General features: G+C 50.4%; 1 protein-coding gene across 11 annotated transcripts in view; it reads left to right on the forward strand.

The window, feature by feature from the left end:
• Camta1 (calmodulin binding transcription activator 1) overlaps positions 1–27,993 on the forward strand; it is an 814,893-nt gene that overhangs the window by 454,717 nt on the left and 332,183 nt on the right. The gene's annotated exons all lie outside the window — the stretch shown is intronic.

Consider the following 27,993-nt stretch of genomic DNA (forward strand, 5'->3'; position numbering starts at 1 on the left):
AGCTCTGATTCTGTCTGCTCTTCTCCTCTGTCCACAGAGCCTCTTCCTCGCTCTTTTATAAACTTGTTAGTGACTGCCTCGGATATGACAGAACCCAGTCCCGACGGGCACTCAGCAGCCACCGTCTCCTCCTGGCTGAGGAGGTCTCTAGCCCTCGATGGGCTAGCTCAGGGCATCGGATGGTAGCCCACCTCACCGCCATGGGGCCTCATTTTGCTGCTTTCCTTGATCCAGAAACCTGGGTCATGGAGGATAGTCTTGGGGTCTCCAGATATTTGAGGCACATCGAAAGCCCTAAAAGGTCTTACGTGGCCGGGTCCACCTGTGGCCGAGGTGTCTGTGCTGCAGTCACAAACATCCTGGGTCGCTCTCACGGCAGCCGTCATCTTGAGAAGCGTTGCGGTTGCCGAGCTTCGGGCTGACCGAGGTTTGCGACCCCAGTCACCAGCTCAGAGCTGCGTTTGGCAGCCAGGAGGGCCTCTCCCATGGGAGAGCTGGAGACAGCTGGAGCTGGGATTTCAAGGAGCCTTCTGTGACTCCCATTTACCGCAGCCTGCCCATAGCAAGTTCAAGGTCCATGTCACCACTAGAAAGAAAACATGCCTCTGCGAAGACCACAGCTCCATAGCTACAGGTAGTGAACCCTCGGCCAGTTTCCTGCTTTGTAAACGAAGACACCAGGGCTCTCAGGACACCTCTGTGTGGCTGGAACAGCCCCTTCTTCACAGCCCTCCACACACAGGACCGTCGCACCGTTGTATCAGATGTTCTGGGCTAGGAATGTGGCTGGGTGGGTAGAGCCCTCACCTAGAAAGCGGATAGCCCTGGGTTAGATCTCAGCACCGATTACAACTGGGCATGGTGGTGCAAACCTCCCACCCCTGGAAGGCAGAGGCAGGGGGATCAGAGGTTCAAGGTCATGGCTGGGCTACATAGTCAGTTAGAGGCTAACCTGGGATACATGAGACTAAAAAAATACGTAAGTTTTTTTTTCCATCAGCAGAGATGAGCCTGCTAGACGCCCGGGGAGGCTGTGGCTTCTGGGGGGAGGACTGGAGAATAAAGTCAAGCGAAGTCATCATTCAGGACATTTGGGGCGGACGTGCCGTAATTACAGCAAAGGACCTTCCTGACTGTTGAGGGAATGGTGGTGGGGGAGTGGGCTGCCTGGGCGACCCCACACTCCGGCCCTCACTTCTGATGTGGCCAGCTTGACCGTGGTCACTGTTCAGTTGTGCGGGGACTCAGACCGGTTGCTGTTCGCTGCGGTGGCTCAGACAGGGGGCACCTGAGGGACCTCTGAGCGAGCAGCAAGTGCATTGAGAAGGTGAATGGGGGCGTGGAGGGGAGGGGGCTGGGTTAGAGGCCCTGCCCCAGGGGCCCGGGAAGAGTGAGAGGGATGTCCAGTGAAGGGCTAGTCTGGGCGAGAGAGCAGCAGGCAGGGCCCAGAGTCTGTGTCCATAAAGCACACCGACTGTGCCTGAGCTGCTAACCTTCACACATTGGGGCACACTGGACTGAACCACGTCACGTCCCCCTGGGACTTCAAGAACGTGATCTGATTTAGAAGTCAGTTCGTTGTAGATCTAACAAATCAAGAAAAAAAAATGGACTAGGGTGGTCCAGGTCTAATGACTGGTGTCCTTCTGAGAAGTGGAAAAACTGAATCTAGACCCAGAAAGAGCATGTGAAGACAGTCAGCGACCTGGGGGATGCTGAGGAACACTGAGGGACTCTGAGGGACACTGTGGGGTTGCTGCGACCTGGAAGCTGGAGAGGCGGGAAGGATCTTCCTGTGGGGGTTGCAGAGGGAGCTCAGCCTCAACACCTTGTCCGTAATGACCTCCGGTGAAGAGTCAACTGCTTTTTCCAGGCCCCCGTTATTTCCCCACTGATGAATTAACTTCAACTGGAGTGATGCTGGCCGCGGTGCCCTCAGCTGTCCAAGCTCAGGAGGCTAAGGTCACAGCTGTGGTTAGCACTGGACTTGAGCCTTCACGTTTCTTTGCCCGCTGAATGGAAGAAGGGCAGGGGACTGGAGAGGGGATGGCTGAGGGTCCAGGGCAGCCAGTGCGGCTCTGTTGCGTAGCTAGTGCTGCCCTCAGAGAGAGCTGATTGATACACGTGGCTAGCTGGCTTCCTAGCTGGAATTCCAGGGGAGTGGCCCTCTTTCTAGCCACTGTCCAGAAGCAGGGAGAGCCCACACAGAGTCAGGCACTGGCTCTCCAGTGTTGTCGCTCGCCGAACACCAGAAGTGGGAACATCAGAGACCCCTGCCCCAAGGCTCGAGTATCTGTCTCAAAGCTGGCCTCTGCTTTGGGGGGGGGGGGCATGCCCAGCTCAGGCATACTGTGATGTTTATACTGAATATTTTAGTTTGCAGATATTTGAAATTAAATATATTTTCCACCTACACTATGAAAAATCCATTTATAGAAACCAAATCAAATTGGCGATCTAAGGACTGCTGGCCAGAAATGAAATATTTTAAAAATAAAATATATGGAGATTGGATTGCTGAAGTGGTGGCTTGTTCTGGGGCTCCTGTGGTGTGGGCTGGAGAGGTGGCTGATTGGGCAGAGCCTTCTCTGGGGATCAATTTGCAGCTGCCCTGCAGTCCTGCAGTCTCACAAGGAAAAGGGAGTTCTTTGAACAAACTTAGTTAGCAGAACGAGCCAATGGCCTGAGCTTTCTGGAGGGGATCTCGTATGCGCTGGTGGATGTGTACTTCCTGTGGGAATGGCCTGGACCCCTGGAGAGGCTGGAAGCTGCGTTCAAAACCATACAGCCTTCGATGCCCAGCCTGGCCATTCATCAGCAAGCTTCTGAGAGAAGACAGAACTGCAGTGCTTCCTTAGAAATGTCAGCCCGGCATCAAAGCTGAATTCCTCCAGTCTCTCAGACTCGGCTCAGGCTCTGGAATTCAAGTCAGTGCCTGGCTAGGTCCCTGCAGAAGCCCCATGGAGAGGGCTGTCTAGCTCAGATTGATGGAAAATGTCCACATCTGAGCCTGCATGGTAGCCCAGCCCAACCCAGCCCAGCCCAGGGTAAAGTCCAGCCAGCACCTTCCCCAGGTGACCTCCAAGTTCAAAGCTCTTGATCACAAATGTCCAGCTCTCCCCGAGGAGACGTGCGCGGCAGTTTACCTCAAACTCTGTCCTGTTCCATTCATTCATCCTGATCATTTGGCCGTTTGCTTTCCTTTTCATACACGGGACAAATCCCAGAAGGGAGATGCAGCCTGCCAGTTGCTGCCCAGCAGTCACTATGTAGTACCGGGGTGACGGCTCGCAGCCCAACCTCAGCGCCCCAATGCCAGGTCTATCTTCTTTTTGTTGTTTACAGCGGTCTCGCTATGGTATTTTAAGCACACGTGTGGTTCCACTGGGTTCCTGGTCATCTCCCTCGCAGTGCCCTAACCCACTCTCCTGCATCCTTCTTAGCGACCCTTCTCCTCTTCACAAACAGTGTCGGCCTTTGATGTCACGTCATGTATTTCATTACCCTCTCCTTATCCCCTGTAACCTCATTCTTATCTCATAGTCCCTTACTGCTTTACACACACACACACACACACACACACACACACACAGAGAGAGGGGGGGCATTAGACTTCACATCAGAGAAAACATGGTGTGTGTTTTTCCAAGCCTGGCTTATTTCGCTTAACGTAATTTCCAGTTCCATATATTTTCCTACAAATGTCATGATTCGCTTTTGCTTTATTGCTGTATAAAATTCCATTGTGTGTTTGCACCATGTTTTATGTATCCATTCATCACTTGATGGGCAGCTAAGCTGGTTCCCTTTCTTAGCTGTTGCAAACAGTATTGCAGTAAATATGGACAGGTATCCTTACAGTACGCTGACATAGAGACCTTTTGTGAATCCACTTTTTTCTTTTCTTACTTAACTGCATGACCTGGGTTGTTGCGTGATTCCCCTCAGCTTCGGCTTCTGGTCTATAAACCCTGCGTAAAAATGCCACTTAGCTCTCCATCAGTTGGCAGCTTAGATGAGACAGCATACACAGTAGGGAGCAGGACCTGGCGTAAGCTCAGAGCATAGGACGTTGCCTTGACCACATGCATGGTCAGAGGTCGACCAAGCTTCTGTGCCCAGACTCTCTCACCTCACACCTCCACCTGTGACCTGTCAGTGCCCTAGAGCTGAGACTAAACCCCTCTATTGCATTTTACCTCTATTGCATGTACCTCTACTGTATGTACCTGTATTACATGTACTTCTATTGCATGCACCTGTATTGCATGCACCTCTATTGCACGTACCTCCATTGCATGTACCTCTATTGCATGTACCTCTTGGGTCAGGATGTTCCTCCTCGGGGACACTTGCTGTGTGTTTCCTTGGGTTTGAGTGGTGATGCCTGGCAGGGGTCTGAGTGTGCGATGAGAACACTGTGAACACAAGCTGTGGAAGATGGGGAAGTGGGTGATGCTGTGGAAGGCAGAGCGTACATCCAGGAGCACATTCCAGAGGCTTCCTAAGACATGAGTGTGTAGACAGCCGCTCCGTGACATTTATCATCAGTTCAGCAAATATTTGTCGAGTCCTTGCTGTGTCATGGTCTGCTTCCTGGGGGGTCTTGGAAATGGGCAGCAACAGTGTCAGCACAGGGGAGTAGAACCTTCCCAAGCTGCCTCCCATGGCTAGCGGGATGATTCCATTTCTCCGGCTCTTGGACTGGGTCCCGCTGCCTCCCGAGTGCCTCCCTCAGTCCTTAGCGGGCTCTGTGGACACCTACCTGCAGCAGTGCACTCTCAGGTCCGTGGGAGGGTGAGAAGATCCAGTCGGCAGTCTCTTTGGGAGGATGCCCAGGTGCTCACAGGAAGCCTGCCTTACCGAAGGATACCGAAGGGCAGAGAGCACTTCCCACATCTCTGCAGTCCCTGAGAGTGAGTGTTAGCATTGCTCTGCCTGGGAGCCCACCTGTTGTCTGGCAGGGGGCAGGGGCTTGTAGGTAAGAGCCTGGTGAGATCTGACCACACTGGAGAGGGTTAGGACTCAGCCCAGTTGTTGTGTAGCAGAAGATACTATTAAAAGGCGAAAGGTTTATACGATCTGAAGAGAAACCGGAGTATGGAAGATATTGTTGATGGAGCTTTTTTAGGAGCTAAGATATGAGGACTGGAGCCACGGTTCAGCAGTTAAGAGGACACACTGCTCTTCCAGAGGACCCAGGTTCTGTTCCCAGAACCCACGGGGTTGGCTCAAAACCATCTGTAACTCCAGTTCCAGGAGATCTGAGGTTCTCTTCTGACCTCTGTAGGCACCAGCCACGAATGTGGTGCACATACACACATGCGGGCAAAATACCCGCACATGTCAAACAACGAAATCGCTTTTCAAAGAACCTGGGTGTGGCCCCGAGGGTGGAGGGCACAGTGGAGATGATCTAAGGTTGGGGAGGTAAGAGACTGGGTGGGTGGTGGTACCATTGGTAGGATAGAGAATTATGGGAAAGGAAGAAGCTCAGGGGGGAAATGAGTTCCTTTGGCCATTGTAACAGTGACATCCAAGTATAGAAATTGAAAAGCCAATTCTAGTCTGGTGCTCAAGGGAGCATTCGACCAGAGACACAGATGCTTGAAGTCATCAATCACGGAAGACTGCCAAAAGAAAGCGTATAAAAGAGAGAAAGTGGCCAAGGACCAAGGTTCACGCAGAAAACACTTAGCATTCTAGAAGAAAAGGAAAGCTGGCAAAAGAAATAGAGATGCAGGGAGGGAAACCAGGAAACTCTGGCTTGGAAGGCAAGTTCAGAAAGACTGCCGAGGAGAGGGAGGATTGGCTGAACCAAACTTCTGATGGCAATGGCTGAGAGGGGGTGATGATCACCTGAAAAAAAAAATAACCCTGTAAGATTGTATACTTAGAAAGAGCCTGGGCTAGGGTGTGTCTCAGAGGCAGAATGCTTGCCTATCAAATGCAGGGTCTCAGCTACAGCATTAGGGGAAAAAACAACTGAATAACCTTTAAAAACAAACTAGTTTTATTTTTTAATTGTGTGTATGTGTGTGCACATGCATATGCATGTGCATGTGTGTGTCTCTGTGTGTGTTTTTCTATGTATGTATGTGTGTATGTGTGTCTCTCTCTGTATCTATGTGTGTGTGTCTGTGTGCATGTATGTCTCTCTCTGTATATCTCTCTCTGTGTGTGTATGTGTGTGTATATCTGTGTGTGTGCATGCCTGTGTGTGTTTGTATGTGTGTATGTGTCTGTGTGTGTGTCTGTATGCATGAATGTCTCTCTCTGTATCTCTCTCTGTCTCTGTGTATATGTGTCTCTCTCTGTATCTGTGTGTGTGTGCATGCCTATGTGTGTCTGTGTGTGTGTGTGCATCTATGTTTCTGTGTGTGTATGTGTCTCTCTGTATCTGTCTCTCTGTGTGTGTGTGTGTGTGTGTGTGTGTGTGTGTGTGTGTGTGTGTGTGTAGTGGTGTGTGGTGCAGGGCTTTAAGCTAGAATGTAACCAAGGGAAACAATTTGTGACTTTGTTTAGGAGCTTCTTCTGTCACATTCAGGGATTCTCAGGGGGAGGATTCTACGGGGACCAGGGAAGTCCTGGGATGGCGAACTGTGGGGCTGAGTGAGAGGGTAGACTGCTTGTGACTGCTGGAGGGTAACACTCAAGACAGGAGACAGGGTGCCTTGTGTGGCCACTAGTCTATACTTCAACCTCGGGCTCCCCAGAGATGCCCAGTCCCCTGGCTTCTCATGTGTGATGTGCCTCACTCCCCGCCTCCCTTCATTCTGGAAGTCACCATGTGACCCACGCAGGCCCCTGCGGCCCTCAGAAATAACATTTCCTAGTCTGGGACATGGTGATTTTCTCTTCTGGCTGAAAACTGTGAATCGAGAGGTGACCCATAATGCTCTCTGTCCGGTTGGGGCCACCCTGCCTCCTGGAAATCTGTCCACACTGGTGGCTTTCTCCACCTTCAAGAACACTCTTCCCATCACTCAGTCAGAGGAAACTGCCTTTAGACTTTCTGGTGTCTTCCCCTCCCTGCCAACCTGACTTGGGTGGCCTGACCTTCCAGTTGCTCCTTCTCGGCAATGAACTGGGCCGAGAGTACCCTCAGCTTCAACAAAGTGGCCCAAGTTTGTCTCTTGTCTTTCACACTGCAGCTTTAGATTAGGCAAGTGCTTTCTGGGGCCTGGTTTCCCAAAACTTAAGCCCTGAATATTTTGTTTCAAATTCTGGTGGAGAGACTGGGGTCCCTTCTGAGTGTTCCCTGCTGTCACTGTTTGCATGGATTGGTGCTTGGGAGAGAACGGCTCCTTGGTGGTCCAGCGGTGCTCCCTATGAAACGTACTCAGTGTGCCTGGGGATGCAGACAGCAGCATCAGCAACCTCTTGCCTTCCCCTTTCATGCGGCTGGTAGGAGCTGTGCAGAGGGCGGGTCCAGCCTGCCCCACTAATCGGGCTTCCAAAGGAATTCTCCCACTTGTCTATGGTCTGGGCAATTTGCCTCCTGCTGCATCGTGACTCGGAAGTGTTTCTGATACCCAGAGCCTGCAGCTCCCCAGAGCCAGCAGCTGGTGTGGGTGGGGCTCCATTGCCCGGAATCTCCCACCAAAGCTCCTTCCATCTCCTCCCTGACTATCTTCAGCAGCAGTGCCCAAGTGAAAAATGGGATGGGAGCCCAGTTCCCAGAGCATGCAGACTGAGACCCCGGGATGTCCCATCCTGCTGGCTCTGGACTTCCAACCCGTCTTTCTTACTGTCTCGTTCACTCTGAAGCCTGTTTCCTTTTGATCAGGGCAAGCCCTGGTTTTATCATTGGGGTCCTACAGAGGAGTAAATAATAAGCAACAGTGGAAACGAATTTTGTCCTTGGGTCTTAGAAGGAACTGCGTGGTGCCATGTGAAGGGTCCTGAAGTTCCCGGGACACTAACTTCACAGCAAACTTGATAGCTGTTCACTTAGGATCACTTAAGACCTGGACCAGCTGTTTTCCGTACCTTCAATCATCACGATTTAGAATAAAGTTTAAAAAAATGCATGCTATATATTTACTTTAGAGTCAGGCAGCCTCTGTGTAATTTCAATTTGAGATTGCATTTTTAAAGACTGTCTTCACAATAAGGCTATAGATCATGTGCCCTGTGATTCACAGTCTCCCTTCTGGAAGCAGCCGCGCTAGAGGGACTCATACGGCAAAAGTTGGTCCCCATCCTCCAACCCTGGAAGGCAACTGCATAGTTTCTCCTTCCTCCCTCCTCTTGCCCTGCGTCCAGTCCACCCTCCCCATGCTGCTGCTCAGCTCCACACTGAATGCATCAGCAAAATCAGTGTCTCTAACTACAATGATGGTTTACAGCGTTGGACCCGAAGCAGCAAAAGACTGAACGATTAGGCGGCAGTCAGAGGAGACAAGCGGACTGGAGCTCCGTTGTCAGTAGGTGACATGTTCATGCTCTCTTGGTCCAAAGTGATTCCCAAGCAACTTTATTTGACTAGACCGCGTTGCACTCAAAGTAAATATTAATTCCATTATGCCATAAACTTTTATTTATCATGACAGCAAGTCATAAAGTCCTCTTGCTACAATATCGCTTCTAAATTGCGTATCATAGATGAGATACAGCACACATTGGATTCAAGCAGCAATTACCCGCCACCCATTCTGCAAGCCCATGTTAAATGTGCCTTCCAATAGGAGCCGCAGCCTGAGCATTTGCAGGGAGCCTTCCACACCATTATTTGGGGTTACAGAGGAGCCACCGCAGCAGGGGCTGGCCCTAGGATCAAAGTGCACCAAGACACCTGGCAGTAACTCATAAGAAATGGGCTTTGCTATCAGGCGTCTGACTTTTTAAATTACACAAATTGCTCATTAAAAGTGTCTGGCAATTGCCTTACTCTGTGTTGTTATGAGAAGTATGGGTTTTAATTATTCTTTTTTTTTAAGTTGTGGTGCAATGGGACTTTTTTGGAGTGGTAGCTTGAAAACATGGACGCTCTCTAATTGTACTGAGAGAGAACAGATGTGTGTGTATCAAACGGCGTTGGGGAACTACAGGGGGTCTCGTGGGTAACCTGGGGGAGGGCACCTTTGATGAGGCTTAGAGAGAGTCCCCCCAGTAAAGGGAAAGCGTTCTGGTTCTGCTTGACCAACATAGGATATTTGGAATCTGGTGTGTGACTATGGTTTAGAAACGGCATCTTCCAGAAGGTTCCTCACCCACAGCACAGATATGCCGGGATATATCAGTGTCCCCATCTTCTTTGGAGAGTGAGGCGGGCATTATGGGCAGTGGTGGGTGCAGAATATACCGGGACATCTGCTGTAAAGGCGCCTTCCTCTCCGGTCCCCCTTTCACAAGGACAGCTCGGTCCCTGCGTTGCCAGGCTAGCTCCCTTTCTGCAGTGGAAACCTCCACCTGCCAAGCCCCACCGGGAGCCAAGCTGTTTGAGATCCATAATGGGCCCTGGGCTTTCCCGGACCCCTGAGCCAGGCTCCTGTCACCTGGCACACGGGATTGATGACTTTCGAGACCAGAGCGCGGCTCGAGGGGTAAACTGCCAGGACCCAAGCTGGCTCATCTGCAGCCACCACCTGATGAGGATGCCGCCCCCTTGAAAGGCAGCTATTTTAGGCCTCACTTTGGGAAAGACGAAGGGCTTTCTGTTTCCACGATAGAATTATGTGCGCGTCAGTATGGAAATGGCATTGGTCACGTGATCACAGGGGCCCCTCGCCTTAGTTATTCTCTGTTGGGAAGCCTTGCACTCTGAAGAAGGCTGGCACTAGGCTTGTGAGCATCTGGTTCATGCGTCCAGACCCCTCCCACAGGTGGCATCCCTTCTCCCCTTTGGAGCAGGCTGCTCTCGGTGACAGCAGTGGGGACAGCCTTTGTGCATTTACCACTGGAGTCGTCGTAAAGCTCCAGCCCATCTCTCCTCTTTCCATCACCTGTTTTATGCATGTGGCATTCCGTTCCAGGCCAGACTTCAGTGACATGAAAAATCCTCTAAATATGGGCTGCCACGGCAGCTGTCATTAACCAACCACTAGTTGTGCCTTTATACATTTTTACACACCGCCAAATTATAAATATGCAATGCTGATGGTAATGAAATACGCGCCTATAATATCTGCGGTTACAAGATTGGTGTTTTCGCGTGCATATGCTACAGATTGAGAGGAGGTGGGGGGCCTCATCTGTTTCCAAGTTAGAGGCCCTATTGTGCTCCTCACTGCCAGGGTTCATCATGAGGGTCTTCCTCTCGAGGAGGGTCCTGGGGGAGCATTTTTCAGGTGCCTGGGCTTGGTTACTCTCCTGTCACTCACTCGCTGTGTCGGCTTCCTACTGGACAGTGACTCTAAAAGACACTTTCCCTCTGCACAGCCTGTCCATTGAGTAGGACAAATGACAATGAGTAACAGTGCCTTGTGATGAGGGCTGGAGGGGAAGGGTGCCCAGGGGCTGGTCCATAAGGATAGCTTTAGGCAAACCTGAGACCTCTGTGTCAATTTTCTCATCAGAGACTTGGGGGTTACCGTAGACAAAGCCCTTCTACCTAACAGAGCAGTGTTAGGCACAAGTCGAACTCAATTTCTGCCTTTTTTGCTGGCTTGTGGCTGTGAGAGGGGCAGAATGTTCTCTCCCTGTTGAAAAGTGGAGTTTCCGCCTGCTACAATTTGAACTAAAGAGATGAGGAGCTGCCCCAAGAGGAAATAGCTTGATTTTTATAGAAGGCATATTGTCAAATGTATGCAGAATAAAAGGTTATGGAGCAGAATACCTCCAGTGCAACCTCATCCATCCATCCATCCGTCCGTCTGTCTGTCTGTCTGTCACACACACACACAGTCATGTCCACACACATCCGCACACTCACTCACAAACACATACTCTCACACACATTGTTATAAAATGAGGCTATGCTATACATTTCTCACTTCTCTGTTTATTTTAAGACGGGAGTCTTGCTATGTAGTTGTGCCGGTGGGTTTTATGCCTGCTTGACATAAGCTAGTTATCAGTGAGGAGAGAGCCTCAACTGAGAGAATGCCTCCATAATATCAGACTGTGGGCATTTTCTTAGTGGCTGATGGGTCCAGGCCCAGCCCATTGTGGGTAGCACTATCCCTGGGCTGGTAGTCCCGGGTTCTATGAGAAAGCAGGTTGAGAAAAGAAAACCACGGGGATCAAGCCAGTAAGCAACACCCTCCATGACTTCTACATCAGCTCCTGCCTCCAGGGTCCTCCCTGCTTTGTTCCGGTCCTGACTTCCTCCGCTGATAGCCTGTGATGTGGACGTGTGAGCCAAATAAATCCTTTCCCCCAGCCAGTTGCTTTTGCCATGGTGTTCCATCACAGCAGTAGGGACCCTGACTCAGACAATAGCCCAGGAGAGCCTGACTCAGACAATAGCCCAGGATAGCCTGACTCAGACAATAGCCCAGGATAGCCTGGAGTCAGCAGTCTGATGGTCCAGCATCAGCCTGAGCACTGGGATTACAGGTGTAAGGCACCGCTTCTCAAAAAGATTTATTCATTTTTATTTTATGCGTATGGATGCTTGCCTACATACACATGTGTGTTCCACATAACTACACTAGCCATAAAGTCCAGAAGAGGGTACAGGAACCCTGGAACTGGAGTTACAGATGGCTATGAGCTGCCGTGTGGGTGCTGGGAACCAGAACGGAGTCCTCTTAACAGCGAGGCCATCTCTCTGTCCCACCCCCAGCCACTTTTAGCCCACACTCCACATACATGGCATTTCACTGCCTGGTAGCCCACTGTGCCGTCAACCCCACAGCTGCAGTTTGGTAAGGCCCGCCTCTCTAGGTGCTAGAGACGCGGCGGCCCATTGACACACATCCCAGTGGGGAGACAGGCCACTGGGAACTAGAAAGCCACACGCGTGTCATATGACAATGAGAATCATGGGGAAAATAGATCAGAGGCACAGTTACATTTTAAGACTTACTTCATGTGTCTGAGCGTTCATCTTCATTTATGTGTGTGCAGGACATGCATTCCTGGTGTCCATGGGAGTCAGGAGAAGACATGGGTGCTGGGGATTGAACCCGGGTCCCCTGCAAGAGCAGCCAGCGTTCTTAAACACTGGGCCACCCCTCCAGCCGCAGCTGCCCATTTTTAAATAGTGCCCTACAAAAGGCTGGAGAGGTGAGGAGTGTGGAGGAGACCCTTCCGGGTGACGAGTGCCTCACCTCTATGCTCTTCCCCTGCTGCCTGTGTGGTCCGCGTTGCACCCCCCTCTTCTCTAACAAGTGTGGTTAACTCTGAGAGGGCTTGTTCGCTTGGTGCACACAGATGGCCCTGTTGCCCCAAGTCCACTTGCCGGTTACAGCTCTCCTCTCACCCTCAAATTAGCTCTGCACTTTGGTGAGCAGCGTCAGTCATTCATTATGGGATTCCTTTCTGTCTATTCTGATCTGTCTGTCTGGATGCCTCCATCTCTGTTACCACATCACCGAGGCCACACTGCCCTGATTGCTATAGGTTCATGGGCCGTTCAGTTTGCCCAACCCTGGCTTTTCTTTTCCAGATTTATTATGGCTGTTCTAGTTGCTTTGTGTTTGGCATGCAGCTCTGAGTCTGCTTGGCTATAGCTACAGGAGGAATCCTGCTGCCGTTGAGGTTGGTGCTATGTGGTGACCGTGGGTCACTCTGGGGAAAGTCGGGAATGTCTACTGCTCTGATCTTTAATGCAGAGCCACTGTGTATGTGTACCCTTACTGGGTCCTTTTTATTCATTTCATTGGTATTTTGCACCTTTTAGGAAGATCATCTTATGTCCATGTAGACATTTTCCTCAGGTACCATCCTGTCCCTGTAGACACCTTCCTCACACGCCATCCTGTCCCTGTAGATGTTCACTTTAGGTGGCTCCCTGTGGCCCTGTTAGGCAGTGTTACCCTCCTTCCAGCACCATTAGAAGAGGTTCAGGAAAGTTTCTGGACACCAAACTAGGGTTTTCTGACTGCGGGTGAGGGTTTGGTTTCCTGGGATCGTGGAGATGTCATATTAAAGCCAGAACTGGGGCATGCTTCTTTTTAAATTCATATGATCAAGTTGTCCTCGGTTACGTCATACGTCTTTGTCTGTTTAGCCTGATGCGCCAGGAGAGGGTGTGTGGGGAGACAGTGTGGAGACAGTGCGTGTACAAAGCAATAAGGCAGGCGGGGGAGGTTGCCCCCCCCCCCCGGCCTCGGCTGCCAGCCCTCCTCGGCAGGTATAAAACGCCATTGGCTCCAGCGTTACTTGTGTTTGAATGCTTTTGCTTTCTTTACCCGGGACTCAAAACTCCAACCCAGCTCAGGTGGGGAAGCCAATCCCAATGTTCCTGAGAGTTGGTTGTTTTCAGGGCTGGACGCTCACCTTCTCTGGACTGCGGTGGAGTCACTGCACATTCTCCTGTAGGTTTGAGGTCCACTTATGGGTCACCTTCCTCACCCAGTGTTACTCTGCCTCCCGGAGCCCCGAACTCTCCGCTCCATGAGTGCTGTAGCTTCCTGTGTCCTCAAAGACGGACGGAGGCTACCTGCAGACTCCTTTATCCAGCAGCTCTACTGGAGTCAGCAGAAGAGGAGTGCTGCATGAGAGGACACATCCTTATGACCGGATAAAGCCAATGATGGACAGGAAAGGGCCCTGAAGCACCATGGGGGGAAGGGGAGGGGACAGAGACTCAGTGTGCTCTGGGTGTGCCCCTGAGAAGGAAGGATCCGCTGTGCTCTGCAACCACAGAGGACTGTGGTGAGGCCGTGCATTCACAGCGCTGTCCATGGTCCTCAGTTACCCCACCAGTGGGGCACAGTTGCCTCTGTTCATCCTGGAATCCAGGCATCCTCAGTGATGACTGCCAACTATCCTAAACTAGATTCCACGCAGGCTGCAAAGGAAAACTCTGTGAAAGACACAGCACTGCTTGGAGCCACCGCTTAACTGTGGGATTCCACGCACAGTGGACAAATTTTTCACATTCCGGACACAGTTTTCTCCCTCTGGGTTATAAATCAATCCACCACCATTCTTCATTTATGGGGCACAGCTTCAAGTGCACTCCGGGGCCTCCAAATTGCTTTACCGTTCATCTAAGACCTGCCAGTCACTGCCCCTGACCCCCGCCAGACCCAACCTCCCCTCCGAGGAGCAGGCAGCATTCCTGAGTTCTAATCACCCGGGGACTCTGGCTGGAGGGCAGACATGACCTTGAGAAGTGGACATGAGAAATGAGTAGATTCGGAGAAACGGGCTGGAGGCATGAGGCTGCTGAGGGGGTTTTATGCTTCAGGGTCAGCGATGTGTGTCGGAGAACAAAGGATGAATGAGCATGTTGGAAGCTGCAATCCAGTGGTTCGTCCTGGAAGGCCATCGGCAGCTGGTGACATGGAGCAGCATGGGGGGCCACGGGTCACACTAAACCCACCTAGGTGTCTTGGGACTCTGCACCTTCAGAAAGGGAGCCGTGAGAGAGCCAAGTCAGAGACACACTGTTTCTGTTGCCAGGTCAAAGGCTTGTTGGAGAGTGCTGGTCAGGACCTGGGGGTAAGGGAGGAAGGACAGAATGTGGTTCTGCGGATCCTAGGTAAAGGATCTGAAGCCTAGAAACCAGAGGGAGGGGGCAGTGTTGCCTTCTCTACTCCTGTCTCGTGTGTGGACGGGCTCCGTGGCTCTGGGTAGGGCTAGGGAAGCAGCCAGGGCGTGGCTTTGGTTCTGGCTGGTCACACTGAGCTGGTTTAGGGTGCACGGCCCTCTGCACAGTTCTGAACTTTACGTCCGTCAGTTGCCAGGGCAGTCTGCCCTTGGGACCACACCCTTTTTTTTAAATCTCTTTACGCTCTTGTAGTAAAGAACTACAAACTGGGTGGCCTTCAAGACAAACAAAACAAAGCAGGAAAACCAATCATTGCTCCATCCTTAGGGCCTAACACACGGCATTGTCTAGGGAAACTTTCTGGTCACTGTGATTAAGAAACACCCTAGTGAAGTCAACCTAAGGGGAAAGGGGCCATTTGGGCTCCCAGTTAGAGGGCACAGTCCCTCTTGGAAGGAGTTTTGGTGGCTGGAGCCTGAGGTATCAGGGATCATGGAGAAGAGTAATTACACTCAGCTCACTTCCTCCTTTGTATTTAAGCTAAGACCCTGCCCAGTGGGAAAGGGACACCCATTGTTAATGTGGGTCTCCCCACCTCTATGAACCAAACCCAGGCAATCCCCTACAGGTGTGCCCAGAGGCTGACCAAGTCTAGATAATTTCTCACAGGTGTGCCCAGAGGCTGATCTAGTCTGGATAATCCCTCACAGGTGTGCCCAGAGGCTACCTAGTCTAGATAATCCCTCACAGGTGTGCCCAGAGGCTGACCTACTCTAGACAATCCCTGACATCATGTCCAGGGGCTTATCTTCTTGATCCTGTCAAATTGACAATAATCACCATGATAGACATCAAGGTTTGAGCTGGGGGATCTCTCAGCAGAGGTTCTGGGTGAGGACCTTGGGAGATTCCAGGGGCTTCCAGCAATTGTAGCATCTTGCCATGTGACTTGCAAGCATGTGACACCAATCTGGAGTTCCATACGTCTGTCTCTGCTCAATCTGTTCTTCCCTTGGTCTTCGCATGACCTTCTTGTAACGGTATCACCACAGGGTCTAATCTGATACGGCCTTATCCCAACCAGTTACATCCCCCAAAGACCTAGTCCCGTGTCTCTTGCTGTGATAAAATACCATGATAAAAAAGGCGATGCAGGGGAGGAAGGGGCTGTTCTGCTCATAGTTCCGGGTTCCAGTCTGTGGCCATCGGGCGGTCAAGGCAGGAACTTGAAGCAGCTGGTCATATTCAGCCAACAGCAGAGCAAGAGTGAGTGCGTGCACGCTAACTGCGCAGCTTGGGCTCAGCCTGGTTCCTCTACTTTGTACGTTTCAGGACTTCTCGCCCAGGAAACGGTGCCGTTCACAGTAGCTCAGCATTCCCACATCAATGAAGCCATTGAGATAACCCCACACAAACATCCTCCTTCAGGTGGCATCCAGTTGGTTATCAAAGCTGACCACCACAAACCCTTTTCCTAAGGTCTCACTGGAGCTGCCGAGTAGACATGGATTTCGGAGGGACAGTACTGAGCCCAGAAGAGATTAAGGGAGATGGGGCACACAATACCCAGCACAGCAGGGGGACAGGTCTGCTGTGCAAGAGCATGTGAGAGAAAGACCGCAGAGGGCTCCCTAGGGAATCAGGATGATTCTCAGGGGCTGTGGCTTTTGATCTGAGACTAGACGATGAGTTGGGAATCCCCAAAAACTCATTGCCAGAGCTTTGGGAGAGCTGGGTGGGGTAACACATTATTTATTCATCCAATGTCAGAGAGGGGGTGGGGGGCTAAGTCTGAAGCAGCCACTCTCTGTTCTTCCTCCAGTGTGTGCCCTGGGATGCTGGAGCTTCTCTGGTCTGTGGTCGGTGGCAGTTATGGTAAGAACGAGTGGCCTGAGATCAGCCAGTCCACGTGACCTCCGGGAAGTCTCTTAACTCCCTATCTTCATCTGCAGACCGGGAAAGATGGCAGTGTCTCTCGAGGCTCAGATGGGTTGACAAACGTGCAGAAGTAAAAATGACTGATGCCTGAATGGAAAACCCCGCTCAGGGCTTTGCCCATGTTCCTAATTAGGCTGCTCCATCAGAGGGCTTTAGTGAGCCGGAAGCAACTCCACGTGTGCCCTTTCGATGGCGCTTGACACCTTCGGACAGCAGGTAGAGGAGATGCTGAGGCTCTGAGACATCCATGTGGAGGGTGTCCCAGCTCACCCCTGCCTAGGGCCAGCGACAGGCCGACTGGACTATCCTGAAGTAGACATAACACTGGGCAGCCAGACGAGGGGTGGGGGTTGGGTCGTGACTTCACCACCCTTTCTGGGTGATGCTTATATATTTTCTTAACGAGATTTACGAGATGTTCATGTTATTGGTTCAAGAAAAATGAGCAGAGTTGAGCGGAGCCCATGCTTCTCTGTCCCTGCCCTGCCAGAGCCCACTTTTTCCATCCTTTCGAGGCCACGGGGAGATGAAAGCCTGACCCCCGTCACCAGGGCTGTTACAGCTGATCTGTTGCCTGCCTTTTCTGGGGTGGGAGGAAGCCCTGAGGAAACGGGCAGGTATGTGAGGCTGGCAAGCCTGTAAAGGAAGCGGGGAAGGCTGCATTGTCAAGCTGACGCCAGAGCCCATGTGCCTGGGCTGTGCCAGGGAGACCCCATCCCTGGCTCAGAGTCTCTTGATTCTCAGAGCTCAGGCCTGCTCATGTGCCTGTCATCAAGGCAGGAACGGACCTGCTTTGCGGCATGAAAAGTCAGGGAAGCACCAGGCAGCATCAGGCAGCGTGTAAAGCTGTTCTGATGTCCGTGTGTTGGACCTGACCATAGCGGTACATTGGGGAAAGGAGAGTTTGCTCAGGGATAAGCTTGCAGGGACTCCCTTCTAGGTGGTCACCTGGCATGTTGTGAATACAACACAGTATTGAACAAAACAATGGGGATCAGGGGAGGGGCAGACATTTGGGGGGGGATATTTACAAGAGATGCTTACCCTGGTTACAGCAAAATGTAAAGTGACCAGAGCTAAGTATTAGGGATTTTTTCTCCTCCATCTTAGTTTTAAATGAATCACAGCTACCACAAGCTCTGACTATATTAATAAGGTTTTCTTAGATGACTACTCACCCGAGAGAGCTACCAAATTGGAATTCCATGGGAGACGATTATTGTATGTGACAAGCAGGAGAGGAGGGTTATCTCCCCTCAGCTATTTGGGGGATTACAGAAAATGTTGCAAAAAGGGGAAGACAACCCCCCTCTGCCACCAGATAAGAAAATCTTTCTCCTTGAGTCACAGCCCCACCTGCTATCCATGAAAGCAGCCCTTAGATGTCGTATGTCTTAGTTATGGCCATGTCCCGAGGATAGCACAGCTCTTGGAACACTCATGTGCCTTGGGGAAAACAGTGTGGATGGATGGACGGTGACCAGTGAGGGTGGATCTCATAAGGGAAATGGGAAATATGAAGGCTGCATTGAAGTCATGCGTATTGAATGAACTCTCTAAGAGGCCAAAGCAAATTCATTAAATCAGGCAGTCTGTGAATGTCCTGGGGCACTTCCTCACGCCAGGTACATTTCTCACAGTGGAGTCTACAGTCCATTTGGGAATGTGGACACTGGACGGTCGCCTAGGTGATTCGTCACGGGAATGCAGCGATGGACACTTCAAAGGAGTTATAACTCGGACTGTGCCTGGTATGGGGGGAACTGCTGAAATTCCTTCCTTGAGGGACACGAACAATCCACTCCCCTTCCTGGGGCTCTGAGAAAGATCTAAAGTAAAGTTCCTTCACGATTCCCCCTGCAGAAGCAATCAGTTTATTGGACCTTATTTATAGAGCATGGGCAAGTGGCCACGACCATCTAGCATAGACGGAGTCCCCCTTCCCTCAGCCTCCCCTGGTCTGTAAGCTCTCCCAAGACCCCAGGGGGCAGTTAGGGCACGAATCCACACAAATGTCTGGGAGGAACGGATGAAACCTCAGGGGAGGGTTTGAAGGCCCTTGTCACTCGCTTCATGTCAACAGTTAAGAGCTCTGTCCCGATTGACACACTCACTAGTAGTCACAGCCAGGTTAGTGGAGATGGTTCTAGTTTGTCTGAAAACACAACACTTTACAAAAGCGGATGGAGGCGGTTGGTTCCTCTGAGGAGGTGATACTTCATGGAGGCAGGGAAGAAGGGAGCACTCTGGGAGGAAGGGAAGACATGACCTGTGTAACATATTCGTCGGTGTGTTCATTCATTTTCAGCAAGTATGTGGGGGCCATTTCTCATGTGCTTAGCATGGTCTGCAGTGACTTAGTGTAGGCCACACTTAGGTCACAGTCTGCAGTGGACCCACTGTGTGAGGCTTCGTGCTTTTGTCAGATTTATTCCCCAGGAGTTGATATTTTGCATGCTTTTCTAGCATTCCTCAGTTTTATTTTATGGCTGTCAACACAGAGAAGTACAGTTCATTGTTTTTGTTTTCATTTTTCTAGACATGGTTTCTCTGTATTTTGGAGGCTGTCCAGGAACTTGCTCTGTAGACCAGGCTGGCCTCGAACTCACAGAGATCCACCTGTGTCTGCCTCCCAAGTGCTGGGATTAAAGGCGTGTGCCACCAACGCCCGGCCAGTTCATTTTTTTTTTTTTTGTGTTGAGCTGTACCTAGCATCTCTGATTTTATCCAGTGTGGTAGTTTATCTCCAGAATCCTGTGCACCCAGGACATGGTGTCATCTACCCATAATGAGAGTCTCAATGTTCTATCGCGTCCTTGACTTCCTTCATCTTGTTCAATTGCACTGGCTAGTATCTCAAATAGAAATGGTTTCAAGTGAACAGTCTAGCGCTAATCAATAGTGTGACCATCCTCTCAAAGCACAAGAAACATGAGGGAGGGAGGGCAGACCCCACTGAGACCCAGAGACGAGGGCCAGGAAGTTAGCGGAGACGATGAGCCCATGGGTGGATATGAGGGGCTTTGCCATCTCCATGCTGCACTCAAGGATCCTCACTAACGTGAGCAGCTTCGGTGCCCTAATAAGGACAAAAAACTGTATGGAGCTAGCTTTGGACAGACCAGAATAAATGGAAGACAGAACATAGAAACCACCAAGGAATGCACAGACTACAGTGGAGCACGGGGCTGGGGAGCGGGGAGGAGGTACAGGAGAGGACGTGCCGCGGGGGTGCACACGTGTGTGCATGCGTGTGAAGGCCATGGGATGTCGTCCCCGCTTGCTCTCCACCTGAACATTTTGCTAATTCACCTGGACTGGCTGCCCGTGGGCTGCAGGGACCCACTTGGCTCTGCCTCCCAGAGGTGGGGTTAGAGGCACATGCTACCACTGCAGGCTCTTTATGTGGGTGCTGGGAATCCAAACTCAGTCCTTCATGCTTGCACAGCTGTGTCCCCAGCCCTGGGGTTTTCTTTAAAATGCGAGTTGTGTGCAAACGGGAGGGGTGAGGAGGGTGTGAAGAGAAGAGGCAGGACACTGCTGGGGAGATGGGCTGGATCAGGCTAGGACAGAGCCTCTGTGACAGGAGGGCGTCTGCCTCGCTGCTGTCCCTTGTCCAGGCTGCTCGCCCACCTCCACCTCCTTCTGGAATCACTCCTCCTCTGAGAGGCCTGACCCCAGGAGCCTCCATCATGGAGTCTTGTGGGAGGTGGGCTTTCTCGGGCCCAGTTTTGTTACTGAAAATATCTTCATTTCTCTGGTTCATGAAAGGCGGCTTTGTTGGATACACAATTCTTCTAGGTTGACAGGTTTCCTATGTTTTTCTCTCAGCACTTGGAAACAGTAGTGTGGTGTCTCCCGGGACTCACGGTGGCATTGAGGAATCAGCCGTCACTCTAATTGTCAGGCTGCCTTTGTTCCGCTTCCTCCCTGCCTTCTGTGTTTAACTAGAAGGATGCACGGCACTGTGGTTTCCTTACTTCTCCCAACTGTGACTCACCTTCTAAAACTTGTTTACGTCTGTGATGTATGTGTGTGGAGTGTGTGTGTGAGTGTGTGTATGAGAATGTGTGTATGTGTGTGTGGAGTGTGTATGGTGTGTGTGTGGAGTGTGTATGGTGTGTGTGTGTGTGGAGTGTGTATGGTGTGTATGGTGTGTGTGTGTGTGTGGAGTAGTGTGTATGGTGTGTGTGTGTGGAGTATGTGTGTGTATGTGTGGAGTGTGTGTGTATGTGTGTGTGGAGTATGTGTGTGTAGTGTGTATGGTGTGTGTGTGTGGAGTGTGTGTGTCGAGTGTGTGTGTAGTATGTGTGTATGTGTGTGTGTGTGGAGTATGTGTGTGTGTGTAGTGTGTGTGGAGTATGTGTGTGTATGTGTGTGTGTGGAGTATGTATGTGGAGTGTGTGTGTATGTGTGTGTGTGTGGAGTATGTGTGTGTGTAGTGTGTGTGTAGTATGTGTGTGTATGTGTGTGTGGAGTATGTGTGTGGAGTGTGTATGGTGTGTGTGTGGAGTGTGTATGTGGAGTGTGTGTGTATGTGTGTGTGTATGTGTGTGTGTGTGTGTGTGTGTGTGTGTGTGTGTGTGTGCCTGGGGAGCAGGAGAGGGCATCAGACGTCCCGGAGCTAGAGCTGTACGTGGTTGTGCGCCTCCCATGTGTGCTGGGGGAGAAGTGAGATGCTCTGGCCAAGCAGGACAAGCTCTGGCCTGCTAAGCTGTGGTCCAGCCTGTCCCTGGGTTTGTTTTCTTTGGTGCTGGGGACTCAAACCTAGGACCTTGTGCTTGCTAGGCAAGCCTCGGTTGCTGATCTGCACCCTCGTCGCTTATCTTGAGCCGGGGACCAAATATCCTCAGAGAACCCAGGGTTTGCTGCAGTTATTGTTGCCCCTCAGCCTCAGTCCCTGTACAACTGTCACTGATTTCTGTCTCTTCCACCTCACGTTTTCTGGCATGGCTCTCTCTCTTGGCTTTCCTAGTAAAACATTTGATCATTGTCCTTTATTCTTGAGGCAGGGTATCATTCTGCAGAGCAGGCTTGGGGCTCACTATGTAGCCTAAGCTGTCCTTAAATGTGGCATCAATCCTCGTCCTCCCACCTCGCCCCTACCCCAGCTCTATTAATGTCTTTTACCGTTCAGTTCACCATTTCCCCTTTTGACTCTGATGCTTTCTCTGCAATGCCCTTTAAATTGCATTTTGTGTGTTTGTATGTGTGCTTGGATGTAGGTGCACATGTTCACATGTGTGCTTGTATGTGGATGTGTGTGCATGTGCATGCATGTGAGGGTGCATGTGTAAGGTGTGTGTGCATTTGGAGGCCCAAGGTTGACGTCAGGAGTCGTTCTCAATCACACTCCACCTTGTTCATCGAGGCAGGGTCCCTCAGTTGACACCAGAGCACACTGATGTGGCTGGTCCAGCTATCCGGCTTGTCCCAGGAGTCTCATCCCTGTCTCCTGTGTGCTGGGATTATGGTGGACCACCACGCCCACCTAGCATTTACATCAGTACTAAAGATCTACATCCCAGTTCCTGCGCTTGCATGGAAAGTAGACATCTCAGTAGCCTTAGCTTCATTTTTTTTAATAATTATGTTTCTGTCTTTAGAGGTTTCATTTACCTTCTCTCCCAAGCCCGCCTCTGTAGCTTTCAGGTTCTCTTATTTTCTCACCGTACTTTAATTAGCCTCTTTCTCTGAACAGATTAAACACACGTATTCGTGTTCTGTTTCTGTTAACTTCAGTGCCGAGATCTCCAGGAATCTGATTCTTAGCCATTCTCATTGGTGGAGAGTCTTTTCTTCTTGTGCTTGGTGATACTTAAAAGACCTGGAGCCCCAAAAGATATCCCAGGGATATCAAGATGTTTAACTCTGCCTGTGCCCCCACCTTTCCTGAATCTTCGCTTACGAATCTCAGGGTGCTATCATCTTCTTTTACTCCCAGGGAGCAGAAGTGTTAGGAACACCAGGGGTTCTAGAAGGAATTCTTGAATTGCAAATTAGTAACGATGTCATTTCTAATTATATTGGGTTTTTTAATATCCCTCCCTAGACGAACATAAACTGTGACTAGATGTTTTCTAAATAATTAAATTGAATATTTTTAACAATTAGGACATGGCAGCTGTGTTCATAATTAATCACTTTTTCCTTTCTTGTAAGACTGTTTTCATTAAGGAAGGAAATTCCAAAATTCTAAACCAAATTTAGCAGCAAGAGGTTCCAAGATTGCTTTTTAAAAGTTTGCCACTTTATGTTGACAAATGGCCCAACCTGACCTAAATGTTTTAGCTTTGGGTGTTATTTTCTGGGGTGGAAATTTTTTATGCTTTTCCCATGAGTGAGCTGTCTAGAACCACAGACCTGATAGGGGAACATAGAGGTCCATTCCTCCCTGAATGTTCCATCCATACCCATATTGTGTGTGTGTGTGTGTGTGTGTGTGTCTGTGTATGTGTGTCTGTGTATGTGTGTGTGTGTGTGTATCTGTATCTGTGTCTGTGTATGTGTATGTGTCTGTGTATGTGTGTGGCTGTGTGTATGTGTATCTTGTGTGTTTGTGTGTATCTGTGTCTGTGTGTGTCTGTGTGCATGTGTGTGTCTGTGTGTGTGGCTGTGTATGTGTATGTGTGTGTCTATATATGTATGTGTCTATATATGTGTCTGTGTCTATGTGTATGTGTCTCTGTGTGTGTATGTGTGTGTATATGTGTGTATGTGTTTCTGTGTCTGTGTGTGCATGTGTCTGTGTCTATGTCTGTGTATATCTGGTGTGCATGTGTGTGTGTAGGGCCTGGGAAGAGCAGGGGACTGCCTCCTACTTTGGCAGGGAAACGGATCATGACTGTCTTCCGATGACCCTCTGTACTGTATGAGGGCTGAGAGCAGAGGGGGAACCCACAGTATCTGTGTGACCCTCAGGGAACTCCCACAGATCAAGGAACCCGCCCCCCCAAACCAGGGCTTGTTACCCCCTTAGCAGCTAATCATTGTAAATTAAAATAGAAACAGTCTTACCTGTCAGCATTTTAAATGAAGATACTACCCAGGACAAGAGGATATTTTCTAGCAATTGCTCAGTCTTACTTATTTGTATCAGGTGACTAAGTTATAAGAGAAGAGAATAAATTATTCAGGATTCTCATTCCTATTGTGAGGACTGTGACAGGAAGCACTGACCAGCAGAAACTGTGCTTACCCGGTAGCTAGATGTTACGGGGAGAGATAGAGATGGTGGTTTGTTTGTTTGCTTTTCTTTTTCTTTTTTTTTTCTTGTCATGGCAGCAGGTACCCACTAGAATAGGGGTTAGGCTGCATCACAGGGACTTGGAGGCTATCCCATGGAAATGGCAGTTAAACTCAGTGTGCCCCCGCTGTCACTCCTGAGGAGCATGTGGGATAGGACTGCCATCAGGAGGCACCCTAAAGCGGCAGCAGTCCCCAAGTAGACCTTAGGACCCCCCTTGCGCTCTGTAAAGTCAGAAGCTCAAAGAGTTTTGTCTCATGTGAGCAGCGCTGATCCGTGCTCATGACGCCTGAGCAGATTTCCAAATGCAGAATGTGCAAGCATCACACCTGCCACGAGTCACCAGGATGATAGCACCATCATGTGTGTGGTCACCTGTTGGAGCCACCACTGCACACTGCAGGCAGGTCACGTGTCAGCATTTCCCACGTCGCACTCTGAGAGCCTCTGCAAAGCTGTCCGGTGGGAGCTCAGACCCATGTGCTGTGTACCTGGTACTCCATGGCTTTGACCTTTGACCTTCGTGCCCATGGTGATTCTGTTTGAGCCCTCCTTTGTCGAGTTTGGATAGTTCAATCATATAAAACAATGGACATGTTAGCCCATAATTGCAACACTTGGGTAGCAGAGACAGGAGGGTCCCTGGAGCTCATGGGCCAGCCAGCCCAGCTGACACTGGTCATCTCCAGGTTCAGTGAGAGGCTGTCTCAAAACATGATGTGGAAAGCGATTGAAGAAGACACCTGACCTCTGGCCTCCACACACATGCAAACACGCACATGAACTTTACATGTGAATACACCGTGTGTGTGTGTGTGTGTGTGTGTGTGTGTGTGTGTGTGTATGTGTGTATGCGCGCCTTCCTGAGATTCCATACCTCTCTACTGGCCACACTGGTCAGATGGGCTCCTGGGTGAGGCTTGTAGGTGCTCTTTGGAACATATGGAGTCACAGCCAGAAGGGTACTTGGGTGTGTCCCAGGAGCAGGGTGATGCTCTGCCTGTCACTCTTCGTGCCCCATCAGGAAACCCTCATAAAGCAGGGCATCAGAGACAGGGAACACATGTTTATTTTATGAATAACTTCGGGGAATGGGGAAGGGGGATCCCCCTGAATGTCATCCAGGAGCCTGTGTTCTTTTTATTATGTTTTGTCAGTAAACAAAAAAAATTGCTACATTTAATACTTACAACGGACCCGTGGGATTTCTCTGACTAATGTAAAATGACAGTTGTCGCAACATTCCATATAAATACAAGTCTGTTTGCGGGAGCCTGTTCTATTTTTAATGTAAACCACACCTAACTCGCTCTGAAGAATGGCACCCTTGGCATTCACAGCCCTGCCTGTTGTCTCTTCGTGGTTCTGCATTGTCTCAGGAACAGCCTGGAAGTAACCCGAAGCGTCCCCAAGTTTTTAGTTTAATGAGAAAATTATTCACCTGATTTCCCCGCAGCTATTGTGTTACTTAATTTACGGTTGCACGGAGCCTCGGGATGACGTGGCTAATGAGTGACACCGTGTACTCGGTGAGCCAATCTATAATTCAGAGGCTGCTGCTGATCTCAGTGCTGTCTGCAGCATGAGCCAAGCAGGCAGTAAAAATAAAGAGTACTTCTAGATGACGTGAATATACACAGACCCCCGGAGACACACACACACACATACACACACACATACACATGCACAGATGTGGGCACGCACACTCCCTGACAGTAGGCTCATAATCCGTGCTCACAAGCATGCTTATGCATATGCATACATATTTCTATTAGTAGGTTCATAACCCCCCACCCTCCACACGCATGCACACACATTCCTACTGGTTGGCTCATGTCCCCATCCCCCAACACGGGCACACATATTCACATAACACAGTCTGCATTAGTAGGCTCATAAACCACTTTGACTCCATGTAACATGAACTTGTCCCTCCCAGATACGAATGGAAGGCAGACGGTACATGTCATTGCTTGCAGTTGACATGTCTCTCCTGACACTCCTTTAAGACCATAATGACACACAGGGACACCACCAACAAATCAAATGCAAAGAGTGCTGTGTTCTTTTTTCCTGTCACCCTGCACATGTGCGACAGGATCCCCCTTCACCCTCACAGAGAGTCGCCAGGCACAGTTAGCATTCAGGAGCAGAGCTGCTCTGAGGTTTGGGGACAGGGAGAGCAAACATGTCAGAGGCCACTGCTGGCCAGCTCCTCTGATGACCTGTCTCCAGTCATTCCCGCAGAGCCCTGGAGTTGGCATAAGTATAACCTCCTTGCCATCTTTAAAGATACAAAAGAGCCCGTGTGTGAGTCTGATCTAACCCCTGACCCCACTGGGGTGAGGATGACGGCATGGGTATCCCGACACATAGCGTCAAACCTGGGAGAAAATCTCCTGGTCGGCCCAGACCGAACAAACACGCTGTTCTTCCTTCTCTGGGGTCCCATGCTTTGTTAATGAGCAATGCCTTGGGCTCTAGCCGCACTCCCCTGTGACATCAGAACCTTAGTGCTTAGCCCAATAGGCAGCTTGTTTGAGGAAATGGGACCGAGTCTGGGTTTTCCCGGGATCCTGACTGACCCTGCACCAAGGCGCAGATCTTCCCATCAACACAGATCTTTAGGAGCACCTCTCAGGGGCTGGCATGTTTACATACTGTGGGATAGGTTGAGGGCTCAACTGTAGATTCTCCTCGCCTCATGCTGTCTCTGGAATAAAGCATTTTTGTGGCCCACTCAAAATCCCCTCTCTGCGTTTACATTTTAATGGCCATTCCAGTGAAATGCAGGAATTTCGTTCCTATTATTACTGCTGTTTATCAAGGAAGGAGGTGGGGTGGTGCAGCAGCAGGATGGCATGGTGGCCTGTCTTTGGGAAACAGGGTTTCCTTGTGCCTCTGTGGCTCTGGCTTCCGTGGGAGAAGCATATTGTTTAGCTAGGCCAGCCCAAGGGGAACACCATTTGAATTTAGGTTTTTAATACATGTTTCTATGAGTTTACAGAATTTTGAATAGTTCTATACATCTGGAAGGAAGAGCAGAGTTTGCAGAGGAGTTGTATGAGTGTGTGTATGTATGTGTGTATAAGCGTGTGAGTGTGTATGTATGTGTGTGTATGTATGTGTGTATGTGTGTGTGTATGTATGTGTGTGTGTATGTATGTGTGTGTGTATGTATGTGTGTATGTGTGTGTGTATGTATGTGAGTATGTGTGTATGTAAGAGAGAGAGAGAGAGAGATCATTGTCTATGTAGAGAAAAAACTCATTTTGCCATTCAGTTGTCACCACGGATAAGAGAGAAAGGATAGAGCTGCCTAACAGGGCAGGGAAACCTTTGATGTCCCTGGCAAGATGACCTAGGGTGGCCATAAACGTCCTCAGAGTCTTAGGACACTGTGGGTTTCTGCACTGCTTAAGGGGACACCCCACTTGGATCCTGGGGCAGAAGCCATTTTCAGAAATGCCGTGTTCTTTTAGGGGTAGAAAGGGGATTTCTCTCTCTCTCAGCATGCGGCCATTAGATCTTCGAATGCAAAATTTCTCCCTTCACAGCTCATCACTTGGCATCACAAAATCAGAGCCAGGCAGCTTCTGGGCCCCGTACAACTGCCAAGGTTTTCATCTTTCCCCAGCAATGTGTCTCTCACGCTTCTCCTGACATCCCCAGGAGAGCCCCAATTAAAGCTACAGATGTGGTTTAAAAATACCCTCACCAGATGTTGCCTTACAATGACCTGTGACTGTCAGTGGAGACAGAGGAGGCTGGGCTTCTGGGGGCTTCCGGTGGCCTTTTCCCAGACTGTCATCTGGGATGCCAATGGGGCCGAGTGGATCCTCAGAGCCAGCCGTAAAACCCGCTCTCCTGAAGCCTCCTCGCTCCGCTCTGTAACCCTCTCACCTGGCATCTGGCGAGGGAGCGCTGCTTCCTAACTAGATGTACCGCACAAGCAGCTGCAGCGCGATGTGGGGAGGCACGCACTCCACTGGCGATAAAGGAAACCGGCAAGCCCGGCTGCCGGAGCTCCCCCTACAGGCTTTACACTGATTCCCGCCTCGGGGAAGCACCTGCTTGTGGGTCTGGATTCATACACACCGTGGGAGAGAAGGGCCACCCGTGCCCACAGCCACCACGGCTGGACAAGCTGCATCTCCTGCAGAGCCCACCCTCCTGGGCGCTCCCACTAAGGTCTAAGCAA

Source organism: Mesocricetus auratus, unplaced genomic scaffold (genome assembly GCF_017639785.1).
Source record: "Mesocricetus auratus isolate SY011 unplaced genomic scaffold, BCM_Maur_2.0 Super-Scaffold_100042, whole genome shotgun sequence".
In the NCBI taxonomy this organism is placed as follows: domain Eukaryota; kingdom Metazoa; phylum Chordata; class Mammalia; order Rodentia; family Cricetidae; genus Mesocricetus; species Mesocricetus auratus.